Raw genomic sequence first — 17122 nt, 5'->3', positions numbered from 1 at the left:
ATACCCTGCACCCAGACCAAGACCAGGATACCCTGCTCCCAGACCAAGACCGGGATAACCTGCTCCCAGACCAAGACCAGGATAACCTGCTCCCAGACCAAGACCGGGATACCCTGCTCCCAGAGCAAGACCAGGATACCCTGCTCCCAGACCAAGACCGGGATAACCTGCTCCCAGACCAAGACCAGGATAACCTGCTCCCAGACCAAGACCAGGATACCCTGCTCCCAGACCAAGACCGGGATAACCTGCTCCCAGACCAAGACCGGGATACCCTGCTCCCAGACCAAGACCAGGATACCCTGCTCCCAGACCAAGACCAGGATACCCTGCTCCCAGACCAAGACCGGGATAAACTGCTCCCAGACCAAGACCAGGATACCCTGCTCCCAGACCAAGACCGGGATAACCTGCTCCCAGACCAAGACCAGGATAACCTGCTCCCAGACCAAGACCAGGATACCCTGCTCCCAGACCAAGACCAGGATACCCTGCTCCCAGACCAAGACCAGGATACCCTGCTCCCAGACCAAGACCGGGATAACCTGCTCCCAGACCAAGACCGGGATACCCTGCTCCCAGACCAAGACCAGGATACCCTGCTCCCAGACCAAGACCAGGATACCCTGCTCCCAGACCAAGACCAGGATACCCTGCTCCCAGACCAAGACCAGGATACCCTGCTCCCAGACCAAGACCAGGATACCCTGCTCCCAGACCTAGACCAGGATACCCTGCTCCCAGACCAAGACCAGGATACCCTGCTCCCAGACCAAGACCAGGATACCCTGCTCCCAGACCAAGACCAGGATACCCTGCTCCCAGACCAAGACCGGGATAACCTGCTCCCAGACCAAGACCAGGATACCCTGCTCCCAGACCAAGACCAGGATACCCTGCTCCCAGACCAAGACCAGGATACCCTGCTCCCAGACCAAGACCGGGATAACCTGCTCCCAGACCAAGACCAGGATACCCTGCTCCCAGACCAAGACCAGGATACCCTGCACCCAGACCAAGACCAGGATAACCTGCTCCCAGACCAAGACCAGGATACCCTGCTCCCAGACCAAGACCGGGATACCCTGCACCCAGACCAAGACCAGGATACCCTGCTCCCAGACCAAGACCAGGATACCCTGCTCCCAGACCAAGACCAGGATACCCTGCTCCCAGACCAAGACCGGGATAACCTGCTCCCAGACCAAGACCGGGATACCCTGCTCCCAGACCAAGACCAGGATACCCTGCACCCAGACCAAGACCGGGATAACCTGCTCCCAGACCAAGACCAGGATACCCTGCTCCCAGACCAAGACCAGGATACCCTGCTCCCAGACCAAGACCAGGATAACCTGCACCCAGACCAAGACCAGGATAACCTGCACCCAGACCAAGACCAGGATACCCTGCTCCCAGACCAAGACCAGGATACCCTGCTCCCAGACCAAGACCGGGATAACCTGCACCCAGACCAAGACCAGGATACCCTGCTCCCAGACCAAGACCAGGATACCCTGCTCCCAGACCAAGACCAGGATACCCTGCTCCCAGACCAAGACCAGGATACCCTGCTCCCAGACCAAGACCAGGATACCCTGCTCCCAGACCAAGACCAGGATACCCTGCTCCCAGACCAAGACCAGGATAACCTGCTCCCAGACCAAGACCGGGATACCCTGCACCCAGACCAAGACCGGGATACCCTGCACCCAGACCAAGACCAGGATACCCTGCTCCCAGACCAAGACCGGGATAACCTGCTCCCAGACCAAGACCGGGATACCCTGCACCCAGACCAAGACCAGGATACCCTGCACCCAGACCAAGACCAGGATACCCTGCACCCAGACCAAGACCAGGATACCCTGCTCCCAGACCAAGACCAGGATACCCTGCTCCCAGACCAAGACCAGGATAACCTGCTCCCAGACCAAGACCGGGATACCCTGCACCCAGACCAAGACCAGGATACCCTGCTCCCAGACCAAGACCGGGATAACCTGCTCCCAGACCAAGACCAGGATAACCTGCTCCCAGACCAAGACCGGGATAACCTGCTCCCAGACCAAGACCAGGATAACCTGCTCCCAGACCAAGACCAGGATACCCTGCTCCCAGACCAAGACCAGGATACCCTGCTCCCAGACCAAGACCGGGATAAACTGCTCCCAGACCAAGACCAGGATACCCTGCTCCCAGACCAAGACCGGGATAACCTGCTCCCAGACCAAGACCAGGATAACCTGCTCCCAGACCAAGACCAGGATACCCTGCTCCCAGACCAAGACCAGGATACCCTGCTCCCAGACCAAGACCAGGATACCCTGCTCCCAGACCAAGACCAGGATACCCTGCTCCCAGAGCAAGACCAGGATACCCTGCTCCCAGACCAAGACCAGGATACCCTGCTCCCAGACCAAGACCGGGATAACCTGCTCCCAGACCAAGACCAGGATAACCTGCACCCAGACCAAGACCAGGATACCCTGCTCCCAGACCAAGACCGGGATAACCTGCTCCCAGACCAAGACCGGGATACCCTGCTCCCAGACCAAGACCAGGATACCCTGCTCCCAGACCAAGACCAGGATAACCTGCTCCCAGACCAAGACCAGGATACCCTGCTCCCAGACCAAGACCGGGATAACCTGCTCCCAGACCAAGACCAGGATAACCTGCTCCCAGACCAAGACCGGGATAACCTGCTCCCAGACCAAGACCGGGATAACCTGCTCCCAGACCAAGACCAGGATAACCTGCTCCCAGACCAAGACCGGGATACCCTGCTCCCAGACCAAGACCGGGATAACCTGCACCCAGACCAAGACCGGGATAACCTGCTCCCAGACCAAGACCGGGATACCCTGCTCCCAGACCAAGACCAGGATACCCTGCACCCAGACCAAGACCAGGATAACCTGCACCCAGACCAAGACCAGGATAACCTGCTCCCAGACCAAGACCGGGATACCCTGCTCCCAGACCAAGACCAGGATAACCTGCTCCCAGACCAAGACCGGGATAACCTGCTCCCAGACCAAGACCAGGATACCCTGCTCCCAGACCAAGACCGGGATACCCTGCACCCAGACCAAGACCGGGATAACCTGCACCCAGACCAAGACCAGGATACCCTGCTCCCAGACCAAGACCAGGATACCCTGCACCCAGACCAAGACCGGGATAACCTGCTCCCAGACCAAGACCAGGATACCCTGCTCCCAGACCAAGACCAGGATACCCTGCTCCCAGACCAAGACCGGGATAACCTGCACCCAGACCAAGACCGGGATACCCTGCTCCCAGACCAAGACCGGGATACCCTGCTCCCAGACCAAGACCGGGATAACCTGCTCCCAGACCAAGACCAGGATAACCTGCTCCCAGACCAAGACCGGGATAACCTGCTCCCAGACCAAGACCAGGATACCCTGCACCCAGACCAAGACCGGGATAACCTGCACCCAGACCAAGACCAGGATACCCTGCTCCCAGACCAAGACCAGGATACCCTGCTCCCAGACCAAGACCAGGATACCCTGCTCCCAGACCAAGACCAGGATAACCTGCACCCAGACCAAGACCGGGATACCCTGCTCCCAGACCAAGACCGGGATACCCTGCTCCCAGACCAAGACCGGGATAACCTGCTCCCAGACCAAGACCAGGATAACCTGCTCCCAGACCAAGACCGGGATAACCTGCTCCCAGACCAAGACCAGGATACCCTGCACCCAGACCAAGACCGGGATAACCTGCACCCAGACCAAGACCAGGATACCCTGCTCCCAGACCAAGACCAGGATAACCTGCACCCAGACCAAGACCGGGATAACCTGCTCCCAGACCAAGACCGGGATAACCTGCTCCCAGACCAAGACCAGGATACCCTGCTCCCAGACCAAGACCGGGATAACCTGCTCCCAGACCAAGACCGGGATAACCTGCACCCAGACCAAGACCAGGATACCCTGCTCCCAGACCAAGACCAGGATACCCTGCTCCCAGACCAAGACCAGGATAACCTGCTCCCAGACCAAGACCAGGATAACCTGCTCCCAGACCAAGACCGGGATAACCTGCTCCCAGACCAAGACCAGGATACCCTGCTCCCAGACCAAGACCAGGATACCCTGCTCCCAGACCAAGACCAGGATACCCTGCTCCCAGACCAAGACCGGGATACCCTGCTCCCAGACCAAGACCGGGATAACCTGCTCCCAGACCAAGACCAGGATACCCTGCTCCCAGACCAAGACCGGGATAACCTGCTCCCAGACCAAGACCAGGATACCCTGCTCCCAGACCAAGACCAGGATACCCTGCACCCAGACCAAGACCAGGATACCCTGCTCCCAGACCAAGACCAGGATACCCTGCTCCCAGACCAAGACCAGGATACCCTGCTCCCAGACCAAGACCAGGATACCCTGCTCCCAGACCAAGACCGGGATAACCTGCTCCCAGACCAAGACCGGATAACCTGCACCCAGACCAAGACCAGGATACCCTGCTCCCAGACCAAGACCAGGATACCCTGCTCCCAGACCAAGACCAGGATAACCTGCACCCAGACCAAGACCAGGATACCCTGCTCCCAGACCAAGACCGGGATAACCTGCTCCCAGACCAAGACCGGGATACCCTGCTCCCAGACCAAGACCGGGATACCCTGCTCCCAGACCAAGACCAGGATACCCTGCTCCCAGACCAAGACCGGGATACCCTGCTCCCAGACCAAGACCGGGATACCCTGCACCCAGACCAAGACCAGGATAACCTGCTCCCAGACCAAGACCGGGATAACCTGCACCCAGACCAAGACCAGGATAACCTGCTCCCAGACCAAGACCGGGATAACCTGCTCCCAGACCAAGACCAGGATACCCTGCTCCCAGACCAAGACCAGGATAACCTGCTCCCAGACCAAGACCAGGATACCCTGCTCCCAGACCAAGACCGGGATAACCTGCACCCAGACCAAGACCAGGATACCCTGCTCCCAGACCAAGACCAGGATAACCTGCTCCCAGACCAAGACCAGGATAACCTGCTCCCAGACCAAGACCGGGATAACCTGCTCCCAGACCAAGACCAGGATAACCTGCTCCCAGACCAAGACCGGGATAACCTGCACCCAGACCAAGACCAGGATACCCTGCTCCCAGACCAAGACCAGGATACCCTGCTCCCAGACCAAGACCAGGATAACCTGCTCCCAGACCAAGACCAGGATAACCTGCTCCCAGACCAAGACCGGGATAACCTGCTCCCAGACCAAGACCGGGATAACCTGCACCCAGACCAAGACCAGGATACCCTGCTCCCAGACCAAGACCGGGATACCCTGCTCCCAGACCAAGACCGGGATAACCTGCTCCCAGACCAAGACCGGGATAACCTGCACCCAGACCAAGACCAGGATACCCTGCTCCCAGACCAAGACCAGGATACCCTGCTCCCAGACCAAGACCAGGATAACCTGCACCCAGACCAAGACCAGGATACCCTGCTCCCAGACCAAGACCGGGATAACCTGCTCCCAGACCAAGACCGGGATAACCTGCACCCAGACCAAGACCAGGATACCCTGCTCCCAGACCAAGACCAGGATACCCTGCTCCCAGACCAAGACCAGGATACCCTGCTCCCAGACCAAGACCGGGATAACCTGCACCCAGACCAAGACCAGGATACCCTGCTCCCAGACCAAGACCAGGATACCCTGCTCCCAGACCAAGACCGGGATAACCTGCTCCCAGACCAAGACCAGGATAACCTGCTCCCAGACCAAGACCGGGATAACCTGCTCCCAGACCAAGACCGGGATAACCTGCACCCAGACCAAGACCAGGATAACCTGCTCCCAGACCAAGACCGGGATACCCTGCTCCCAGACCAAGACCGGGATACCCTGCTCCCAGACCAAGACCGGGATACCCTGCACCCAGACCAAGACCAGGATAACCTGCTCCCAGACCAAGACCGGGATAACCTGCTCCCAGACCAAGACCGGGATAACCTGCACCCAGACCAAGACCAGGATACCCTGCTCCCAGACCAAGACCGGGATAACCTGCACCCAGACCAAGACCAGGATACCCTGCTCCCAGACCAAGACCAGGATACCCTGCTCCCAGACCAAGACCAGGATAACCTGCACCCAGACCAAGACCAGGATACCCTGCTCCCAGACCAAGACCGGGATAACCTGCTCCCAGACCAAGACCGGGATAACCTGCACCCAGACCAAGACCAGGATACCCTGCTCCCAGACCAAGACCAGGATACCCTGCTCCCAGACCAAGACCGGGATACCCTGCTCCCAGACCAAGACCGGGATACCCTGCTCCCAGACCAAGACCAGGATACCCTGCTCCCAGACCAAGACCGGGATACCCTGCTCCCAGACCAAGACCGGGATACCCTGCTCCCAGACCAAGACCGGGATACCCTGCACCCAGACCAAGACCAGGATAACCTGCTCCCAGACCAAGACCGGGATAACCTGCTCCCAGACCAAGACCGGGATAACCTGCACCCAGACCAAGACCGGGATACCCTGCTCCCAGACCAAGACCGGGATACCCTGCTCCCAGACCAAGACCAGGATACCCTGCTCCCAGACCAAGACCGGGATAACCTGCTCCCAGACCAAGACCGGGATAACCTGCACCCAGACCAAGACCAGGATACCCTGCTCCCAGACCAAGACCAGGATACCCTGCTCCCAGACCAAGACCGGGATACCCTGCTCCCAGACCAAGACCGGGATACCCTGCTCCCAGACCAAGACCGGGATACCCTGCTCCCAGACCAAGACCGGGATACCCTGCACCCAGACCAAGACCAGGATAACCTGCTCCCAGACCAAGACCGGGATACCCTGCTCCCAGACCAAGACCGGGATATACCCTGCTCCCAGACCAAGACCAGGATAACCTGCTCCCAGACCAAGACCAGGATAACCTGCTCCCAGACCAAGACCAGGATAACCTGCTCCCAGACCAAGACCGGGATACCCTGCTCCCAGACCAAGACCAGGATAACCTGCACCCAGACCAAGACCGGGATAACCTGCTCCCAGACCAAGACCGGGATACCCTGCACCCAGACCAAGACCGGGATACCCTGCTCCCAGACCAAGACCAGGATAACCTGCTCCCAGACCAAGACCGGGATAACCTGCTCCCAGACCAAGACCAGGATAACCTGCACCCAGACCAAGACCAGGATACCCTGCTCCCAGACCAAGACCAGGATAACCTGCACCCAGACCAAGACCAGGATAACCTGCTCCCAGACCAAGACCGGGATACCCTGCTCCCAGACCAAGACCGGGATACCCTGCTCCCAGACCAAGACCGGGATACCCTGCTCCCAGACCAAGACCAGGATAACCTGCTCCCAGACCAAGACCGGGATAACCTGCTCCCAGACCAAGACCAGGATACCCTGCTCCCAGACCAAGACCAGGATACCCTGCACCCAGAGCAAGACCGGGATAACCTGCTCCCAGACCAAGACCGGGATAACCTGCTCCCAGACCAAGACCAGGATAACCTGCTCCCAGACCAAGACCGGGATAACCTGCTCCCAGACCAAGACCGGGATAACCTGCTCCCAGACCAAGACCAGGATAACCTGCTCCCAGACCAAGACCGGGATAACCTGCTCCCAGACCAAGACCAGGATACCCTGCTCCCAGACCAAGACCGGGATAACCTGCTCCCAGACCAAGACCGGGATACCCTGCACCCAGACCAAGACCGGGATAACCTGCTCCCAGACCAAGACCAGGATAACCTGCTCCCAGACCAAGACCGGGATACCCTGCTCCCAGACCAAGACCGGGATAACCTGCACCCAGACCAAGACCGGGATAACCTGCTCCCAGACCAAGACCGGGATACCCTGCTCCCAGACCAAGACCAGGATACCCTGCTCCCAGACCAAGACCAGGATACCCTGCTCCCAGACCAAGACCGGGATAACCTGCACCCAGACCAAGACCAGGATACCCTGCTCCCAGACCAAGACCAGGATACCCTGCACCCAGACCAAGACCGGGATAACCTGCTCCCAGACCAAGACCAGGATAACCTGCACCCAGACCAAGACCGGGATACCCTGCTCCCAGACCAAGACCGGGATACCCTGCTCCCAGACCAAGACCGGGATAACCTGCTCCCAGACCAAGACCAGGATAACCTGCACCCAGACCAAGACCGGGATAACCTGCTCCCAGACCAAGACCAGGATAACCTGCTCCCAGACCAAGACCAGGATAACCTGCACCCAGACCAAGACCGGGATAACCTGCTCCCAGACCAAGACCAGGATAACCTGCTCCCAGACCAAGACCAGGATAACCTGCACCCAGACCAAGACCGGGATAACCTGCTCCCAGACCAAGACCAGGATACCCTGCTCCCAGACCAAGACCAGGATACCCTGCTCCCAGACCAAGACCAGGATACCCTGCTCCCAGACCAAGACCGGGATACCCTGCTCCCAGACCAAGACCGGGATACCCTGCTCCCAGACCAAGACCAGGATACCCTGCTCCCAGACCAAGACCAGGATACCCTGCTCCCAGACCAAGACCAGGATACCCTGCTCCCAGACCAAGACCAGGATACCCTGCTCCCAGAGCAAGACCAGGATACCCTGCACCCAGACCAAGACCAGGATACCCTGCTCCCAGACCAAGACCAGGATACCCTGCTCCCAGACCAAGACCAGGATACCCTGCTCCCAGACCAAGACCAGGATACCCTGCTCCCAGACCAAGACCAGGATACCCTGCTCCCAGACCAAGACCAGGATACCCTGCTCCCAGAGCAAGACCAGGATACCCTGCTCCCAGACCAAGACCAGGATACCCTGCTCCCAGACCAAGACCAGGATACCCTGCTCCCAGACCAAGACCAGGATACCCTGCACCCAGACCAAGACCAGGATACCCTGCTCCCAGACCAAGACCAGGATACCCTGCTCCCAGACCAAGACCGGGATACCCTGCTCCCAGACCAAGACCAGGATACCCTGCTCCCAGACCAAGACCGGGATACCCTGCTCCCAGACCAAGACCAGGATACCCTGCTCCCAGACCAAGACCAGGATAACCTGCACCCAGACCAAGACCGGGATAACCTGCACCCAGACCAAGACCAGGATACCCTGCTCCCAGACCAAGACCAGGATAACCTGCACCCAGACCAAGACCAGGATACCCTGCTCCCAGACCAAGACCGGGATACCCTGCTCGCAGACCAAGACCAGGATACCCTGCTCCCAGACCAAGACCAGGATAACCTGCACCCAGACCAAGACCGGGATAACCTGCACCCAGACCAAGACCGGGATAACCTGCTCCCAGACCAAGACCAGGATACCCTGCACCCAGACCAAGACCAGGATACCCTGCTCCCAGACCAAGACCAGGATACCCTGCTCCCAGACCAAGACCAGGATACCCTGCTCCCAGACCAAGACCAGGATACCCTGCTCCCAGACCAAGACCGGGATAACCTGCTCCCAGACCAAGACCAGGATACCCTGCTCCCAGACCAAGACCGGGATAACCTGCACCCAGACCAAGACCGGGATAACCTGCTCCCAGACCAAGACCAGGATAACCTGCACCCAGACCAAGACCGGGATAACCTGCTCCCAGACCAAGACCAGGATACCCTGCTCCCAGACCAAGACCGGGATACCCTGCTCCCAGACCAAGACCAGGATACCCTGCTCCCAGACCAAGACCAGGATACCCTGCTCCCAGACCAAGACCGGGATAACCTGCTCCCAGACCAAGACCGGGATACCCTGCTCCCAGACCAAGACCAGGATACCCTGCTCCCAGACCAAGACCAGGATACCCTGCTCCCAGACCAAGACCAGGATAACCTGCTCCCAGACCAAGACCAGGATACCCTGCTCCCAGACCAAGACCGGGATACCCTGCTCCCAGACCAAGACCGGGATACCCTGCTCCCAGACCAAGACCGGGATACCCTGCTCCCAGACCAAGACCGGGATACCCTGCTCCCAGACCAAGACCAGGATAACCTGCTCCCAGACCAAGACCGGGATACCCTGCTCCCAGACCAAGACCAGGATAACCTGCTCCCAGACCAAGACCAGGATACCCTGCTCCCAGACCAAGACCGGGATAACCTGCTCCCAGACCAAGACCGGGATACCCTGCTCCCAGACCAAGACCAGGATACCCTGCTCCCAGACCAAGACCAGGATACCCTGCTCCCAGACCAAGACCAGGATACCCTGCTCCCAGACCAAGACCAGGATAACCTGCTCCCAGACCAAGACCAGGATAACCTGCTCCCAGACCAAGACCGGGATACCCTGCTCCCAGACCAAGACCAGGGATAACCTGCACCCAGACCAAGACCAGGATAACCTGCTCCCAGACCAAGACCAGGATACCCTGCTCCCAGACCAAGACCAGGATAACCTGCTCCCAGACCAAGACCAGGATAACCTGCACCCAGACCAAGACCGGGATAACCTGCTCCCAGACCAAGACCAGGATACCCTGCACCCAGACCAAGACCAGGATACCCTGCTCCCAGACCAAGACCAGGATACCCTGCTCCCAGACCAAGACCAGGATAACCTGCTCCCAGACCAAGACCGGGATACCCTGCACCCAGACCAAGACCAGGATACCCTGCTCCCAGACCAAGACCAGGATACCCTGCTCCCAGACCAAGACCAGGATACCCTGCTCCCAGACCAAGACCAGGATACCCTGCTCCCAGACCAAGACCAGGATACCCTGCTCCCAGACCAAGACCAGGATAACCTGCTCCCAGACCAAGACCAGGATACCCTGCTCCCAGACCAAGACCAGGATACCCTGCTCCCAGACCAAGACCGGGATAACCTGCTCCCAGACCAAGACCGGGATAACCTGCACCCAGACCAAGACCAGGATAACCTGCTCCCAGACCAAGACCGGGATAACCTGCTCCCAGACCAAGACCAGGATACCCTGCTCCCAGACCAAGACCAGGATACCCTGCTCCCAGACCAAGACCAGGATACCCTGCTCCCAGACCAAGACCGGGATAACCTGCTCCCAGACCAAGACCAGGATACCCTGCTCCCAGACCAAGACCAGGATAACCTGCTCCCAGACCAAGACCGGGATACCCTGCACCCAGACCAAGACCAGGATACCCTGCTCCCAGACCAAGACCAGGATACCCTGCTCCCAGACCAAGACCAGGATAACCTGCTCCCAGACCAAGACCGGGATACCCTGCACCCAGACCAAGACCAGGATACCCTGCTCCCAGACCAAGACCAGGATACCCTGCTCCCAGACCAAGACCGGGATAACCTGCTCCCAGACCAAGACCAGGATACCCTGCTCCCAGACCAAGACCAGGATACCCTGCTCCCAGACCAAGACCAGGATACCCTGCTCCCAGACCAAGACCAGGATACCCTGCTCCCAGACCAAGACCAGGATAACCTGCTCCCAGACCAAGACCGGGATAACCTGCTCCCAGACCAAGACCAGGATACCCTGCTCCCAGACCAAGACCAGGATAACCTGCACCCAGACCAAGACCGGGATACCCTGCTCCCAGACCAAGACCAGGATAACCTGCTCCCAGACCAAGACCAGGATACCCTGCTCCCAGACCAAGACCAGGATACCCTGCTCCCAGACCAAGACCAGGATACCCTGCTCCCAGACCAAGACCGGGATACCCTGCACCCAGACCAAGACCAGGATAACCCTGCTCCCAGACCAAGACCGGGATAACCTGCTCCCAGACCAAGACCGGGATACCCTGCTCCCAGACCAAGACCAGGATAACCTGCTCCCAGACCAAGACCGGGATACCCTGCTCCCAGACCAAGACCAGGATACCCTGCTCCCAGACCAAGACCGGGATAACCTGCTCCCAGACCAAGACCAGGATAACCTGCACCCAGACCAAGACCGGGATAACCTGCTCCCAGACCAAGACCAGGATAACCTGCACCCAGACCAAGACCAGGATACCCTGCTCCCAGACCAAGACCGGGATAACCTGCTCCCAGACCAAGACCAGGATAACCTGCTCCCAGACCAAGACCAGGATACCCTGCTCCCAGACCAAGACCAGGATACCCTGCTCCCAGACCAAGACCGGGATAACCTGCACCCAGACTAAGACTGGGATAACCTGCTCCCAGACCAAGACCGGGATACCCTGCTCCCAGACCAAGACCAGGATACCCTGCACCCAGACCAAGACCAGGATACCCTGCTCCCAGACCAAGACCAGGATACCCTGCTCCCAGACCAAGACCAGGATACCCTGCTCCCAGACCAAGAGCAGGATACCCTGCTCCCAGACCAAGACCGGGATACCCTGCTCCCAGACCAAGACCGGGATACCCTGCTCCCAGACCAAGACCAGGATACCCTGCTCCCAGACCAAGACCAGGATACCCTGCTCCCAGACCAAGACCAGGATAACCTGCTCCCAGACCAAGACCAGGATAACCTGCTCCCAGACCAAGACCAGGATACCCTGCTCCCAGACCAAGACCAGGATAACCTGCACCCAGACCAAGACCAGGATAACCTGCACCCAGACCAAGACCAGGATACCCTGCTCCCAGACCAAGACCAGGATACCCTGCTCCCAGACCAAGACCAGGATACCCTGCTCCCAGACCAAGACCAGGATACCCTGCTCCCAGACCAAGACCAGGATAACCTGCTCCCAGACCAAGACCGGGATAACCTGCACCCAGACCAAGACCAGGATAACCTGCTCCCAGACCGAGACCAGGATACACTGCTCCCAGACCAAGACCGGGATACCCTGCTCCCAGACCAAGACCGGGATACCCTGCTCCCAGACCAAGACCGGGATAACCTGCTCCCAGACCAAGACCAGGATAACCTGCACCCAGACCAAGACCAGGATACCCTGCTCCCAGACCAAGACCAGGATACCCTGCTCCCAGACCAAGACCAGGATACCCTGCTCCCAGACCAAGACCAGGATACCCTGCTCCCAGACCAAGACCAGGATACCCTGCTCCCAGACCAAGACCAGGATAACCTGCTCCCAGACCAAGACCAGGATACCCTGCTCCCAGACCAAGACCAGGATAACCTGCTCCCAGACCAAGACCAGGATACCCTGCTCCCAGACCAAGACCAGGATAACCTGCTCCCAGACCAAGACCAGGATACCCTGCTCCCAGACCAAGACCAGGATACCCTGCTCCCAGACCAAGAGCAGGATACCCTGCTCCCAGACCAAGACCAGGATAACCTGCACCCAGACCAAGACCGGGATAACCTGCTCCCAGACCAAGACCGGGATAACCTGCTCCCAGACCAAGACCAGGATACCCTGCTCCCAGACCAAGACCAGGATAACCTGCTCCCAGACCAAGACCAGGATACCCTGCTCCCAGACCAAGACCAGGATAACCTGCTCCCAGACCAAGACCAGGATACCCTGCTCCCAGACCAAGACCAGGATAACCTGCTCCCAGACCAAGACCGGGATACCCTGCTCCCAGACCAAGACCAGGATACCCTGCTCCCAGACCAAGACCAGGATACCCTGCACCCAGACCAAGACCAGGATACCCTGCTGCCAGACCAAGACCAGGATACCCTGCTCCCAGACCAAGACCAGGATACCCTGCTCCCAGACCAAGACCAGGATACCCTGCTCCCAGACCAAGACCAGGATACCCTGCTCCCAGACCAAGACCAGGATACCCTGCTCCCAGACCAAGACCAGGATACCCTGCTCCCAGACCAAGACCAGGATACCCTGCTCCCAGACCAAGACCAGGATACCCTGCTCCCAGACCAAGACCAGGATACCCTGCTCCCAGACCAAGACCGGGATAACCTGCTCCCAGACCAAGACCAGGATACCCTGCTCCCAGACCAAGACCGGGATAACCTGCTCCCAGAGCAAGACCAGGATACCCTGCTCCCAGACCAAGACCGGGATAACCTGCTCCCAGACCAAGACCAGGATACCCTGCTCCCAGACCAAGACCGGGATAACCTGCTCCCAGACCAAGACCAGGATACCCTGCTCCCAGACCAAGACCAGGATACCCTGCTCCCAGACCAAGACCAGGATACCCTGCTCCCAGACCAAGACCAGGATACCCTGCTCCCAGACCAAGACCGGGATACCCTGCTCCCAGACCAAGACCAGGATACCCTGCTCCCAGACCAAGACCAGGATACCCTGCTCCCAGACCAAGACCAGGATAACCTGCTCCCAGACCAAGACCGGGATACCCTGCTCCCAGACCAAGACCGGGATACCCTGCACCCAGACCAAGACCGGGATAACCTGCTCCCAGACCAAGACCAGGATAACCTGCTCCCAGACCAAGACCAGGATACCCTGCACCCAGACCAAGACCGGGATAACCTGCTCCCAGACCAAGACCGGGATAACCTGCTCCCAGACCAAGACCGGGATAACCTGCACCCAGACCAAGACCGGGATAACCTGCTCCCAGACCAAGACCAGGATACCCTGCTCCCAGACCAAGACCGGGATAACCTGCTCCCAGACCAAGACCAGGATACCCTGCTCCCAGACCAAGACCAGGATAACCTGCTCCCAGACCAAGACCAGGATACCCTGCTCCCAGACCAAGACCGGGATAACCTGCTCCCAGAGCAAGACCAGGATACCCTGCTCCCAGACCAAGACCAGGATAACCTGCTCCCAGACCAAGACCAGGATAACCTGCTCCCAGACCAAGACCGGGATAACCTGCTCCCAGAGCAAGACCAGGATACCCTGCACCCAGACCAAGACCGGGATAACCTGCTCCCAGACCAAGACCAGGATACCCTGCTCCCAGACCAAGACCGGGATAACCTGCTCCCAGACCAAGACCAGGATACCCTGCTCCCAGACCAAGACCGGGATAACCTGCTCCCAGAGCAAGACCAGGATACCCTGCTCCCAGACCAAGACCAGGATACCCTGCTCCCAGACCAAGACCGGGATAACCTGCTCCCAGAGCAAGACCAGGATAACCTGCTCCCAGACCAAGACCGGGATAACCTGCTCCCAGACCAAGACCAGGATAACCTGCTCCCAGACCAAGACCAGGATACCCTGCTCCCAGACCAAGACCAGGATACCCTGCTCCCAGACCAAGACCAGGATACCCTGCTCCCAGACCAAGACCAGGATACCCTGCTCCCAGACCAAGACCAGGATACCCTGCTCCCAGACCAAGACCAGGATACCCTGCTCCCAGACCAAGACCGGGATAACCTGCTCCCAGACCAAGACCGGGATAACCTGCTCCCAGAGCAAGACCAGGATACCCTGCACCCAGACCAAGACCGGGATAACCTGCTCCCAGACCAAGACCGGGATAACCTGCTCCCAGACCAAGACCAGGATACCCTGCTCCCAGACCAAGACCAGGATACCCTGCTCCCAGACCAAGACCAGGATACCCTGCTCCCAGACCAAGACCAGGATACCCTGCTCCCAGACCAAGACCAGGATACCCTGCTCCCAGACCAAGACCAGGATAACCTGCTCCCAGACCAAGACCAGGATACCCTGCTCCCAGACCAAGACCAGGATACCCTGCTCCCAGACCAAGACCAGGATACCCTGCTCCCAGACCAAGACCAGGATACCCTGCTCCCAGACCAAGACCGGGATACCCTGCACCCAGACCAAGACCAGGATACCCTGCTCCCAGACCAAGACCAGGATACCCTGCTCCCAGACCAAGACCAGGATACCCTGCTCCCAGACCAAGACCAGGATAACCTGCTCCCAGACCAAGACCAGGATACCCTGCTCCCAGACCAAGACCAGGATACCCTGCACCCAGACCAAGACCAGGATACCCTGCACCCAGACCAAGACCGGGATACCCTGCTCCCAGACCAAGACCGGGATACCCTGCTCCCAGACCAAGACCAGGATACCCTGCACCCAGACCAAGACCAGGATAACCTGCACCCAGACCAAGACCAGGATAACCTGCACCCAGACCAAGACCAGGATACCCTGCACCCAGACCAAGACCAGGATAACCTGCTCCCAGACCAAGACCAGGATACCCTGCTCCCAGACCAAGACCGGGATAACCTGCTCCCAGACCAAGACCAGGATACCCTGCTCCCAGACCAAGACCAGGATAACCTGCTCCCAGACCAAGACCAGGATACCCTGCTCCCAGACCAAGACCAGGATACCCTGCTCCCAGACCAAGACCAGGATACCCTGCTCCCAGACCAAGACCAGGATACCCTGCTCCCAGACCAAGACCAGGATAACCTGCTCCCAGACCAAGACCAGGATAACCTGCACCCAGACCAAGACCGGGATACCCTGCTCCCAGACCAAGACCAGGATACCCTGCTCCCAGACCAAGACCAGGATAACCTGCACCCAGACCAAGACCAGGATACCCTGCACCCAGACCAAGACCAGGATAACCTGCACCCAGACCAAGACCAGGATACCCTGCACCCAGACCAAGACCAGGATAACCTGCACCCAGACCAAGACCAGGATACCCTGCTCCCAGACCAAGACCAGGATACCCTGCTCCCAGACCAAGACCAGGATAACCTGCTCCCAGACCAAGACCGGGATAACCTGCTCCCAGACCAAGACCAGGATAACCTGCACCCAGACCAAGACCAGGATACCCTGCACCCAGACCAAGACCGGGATAACCTGCTCCCAGACCAAGACCGGGATAACCTGCACCCAGACCAAGACCGGGATAACCTGCACCCAGACCAAGACCAGGATACCCTGCTCCCAGACCAAGACCAGGATAACCTGCTCCCAGACCAAGACCAGGATAACCTGCTCCCAGACCAAGACCAGGATAACCTGCTCCCAGACCAAGACCAGGATAACCTGCTCCCAGACCAAGACCGGGATAACCTGCTCCCAGACCAAGACCAGGATAACCTGCTCCCAGACCAAGACCGGGATAACCTGCTCCCAGACCAAGACCAGGATACCCTGCTCCCAGACCAAGACCGGGATAACCTGCTCCCAGAGCAAGACCAGGATACCCTGCTCCCAGACCAAGACCGGGA

The sequence above is a fragment of the Rhinatrema bivittatum genome, chromosome 12 (genome assembly GCF_901001135.1).
Source record: "Rhinatrema bivittatum chromosome 12, aRhiBiv1.1, whole genome shotgun sequence".
Classification (NCBI taxonomy): Eukaryota; Metazoa; Chordata; class Amphibia; order Gymnophiona; family Rhinatrematidae; genus Rhinatrema; species Rhinatrema bivittatum.
Note: the sequence above shows the minus strand (reverse complement) of the source record.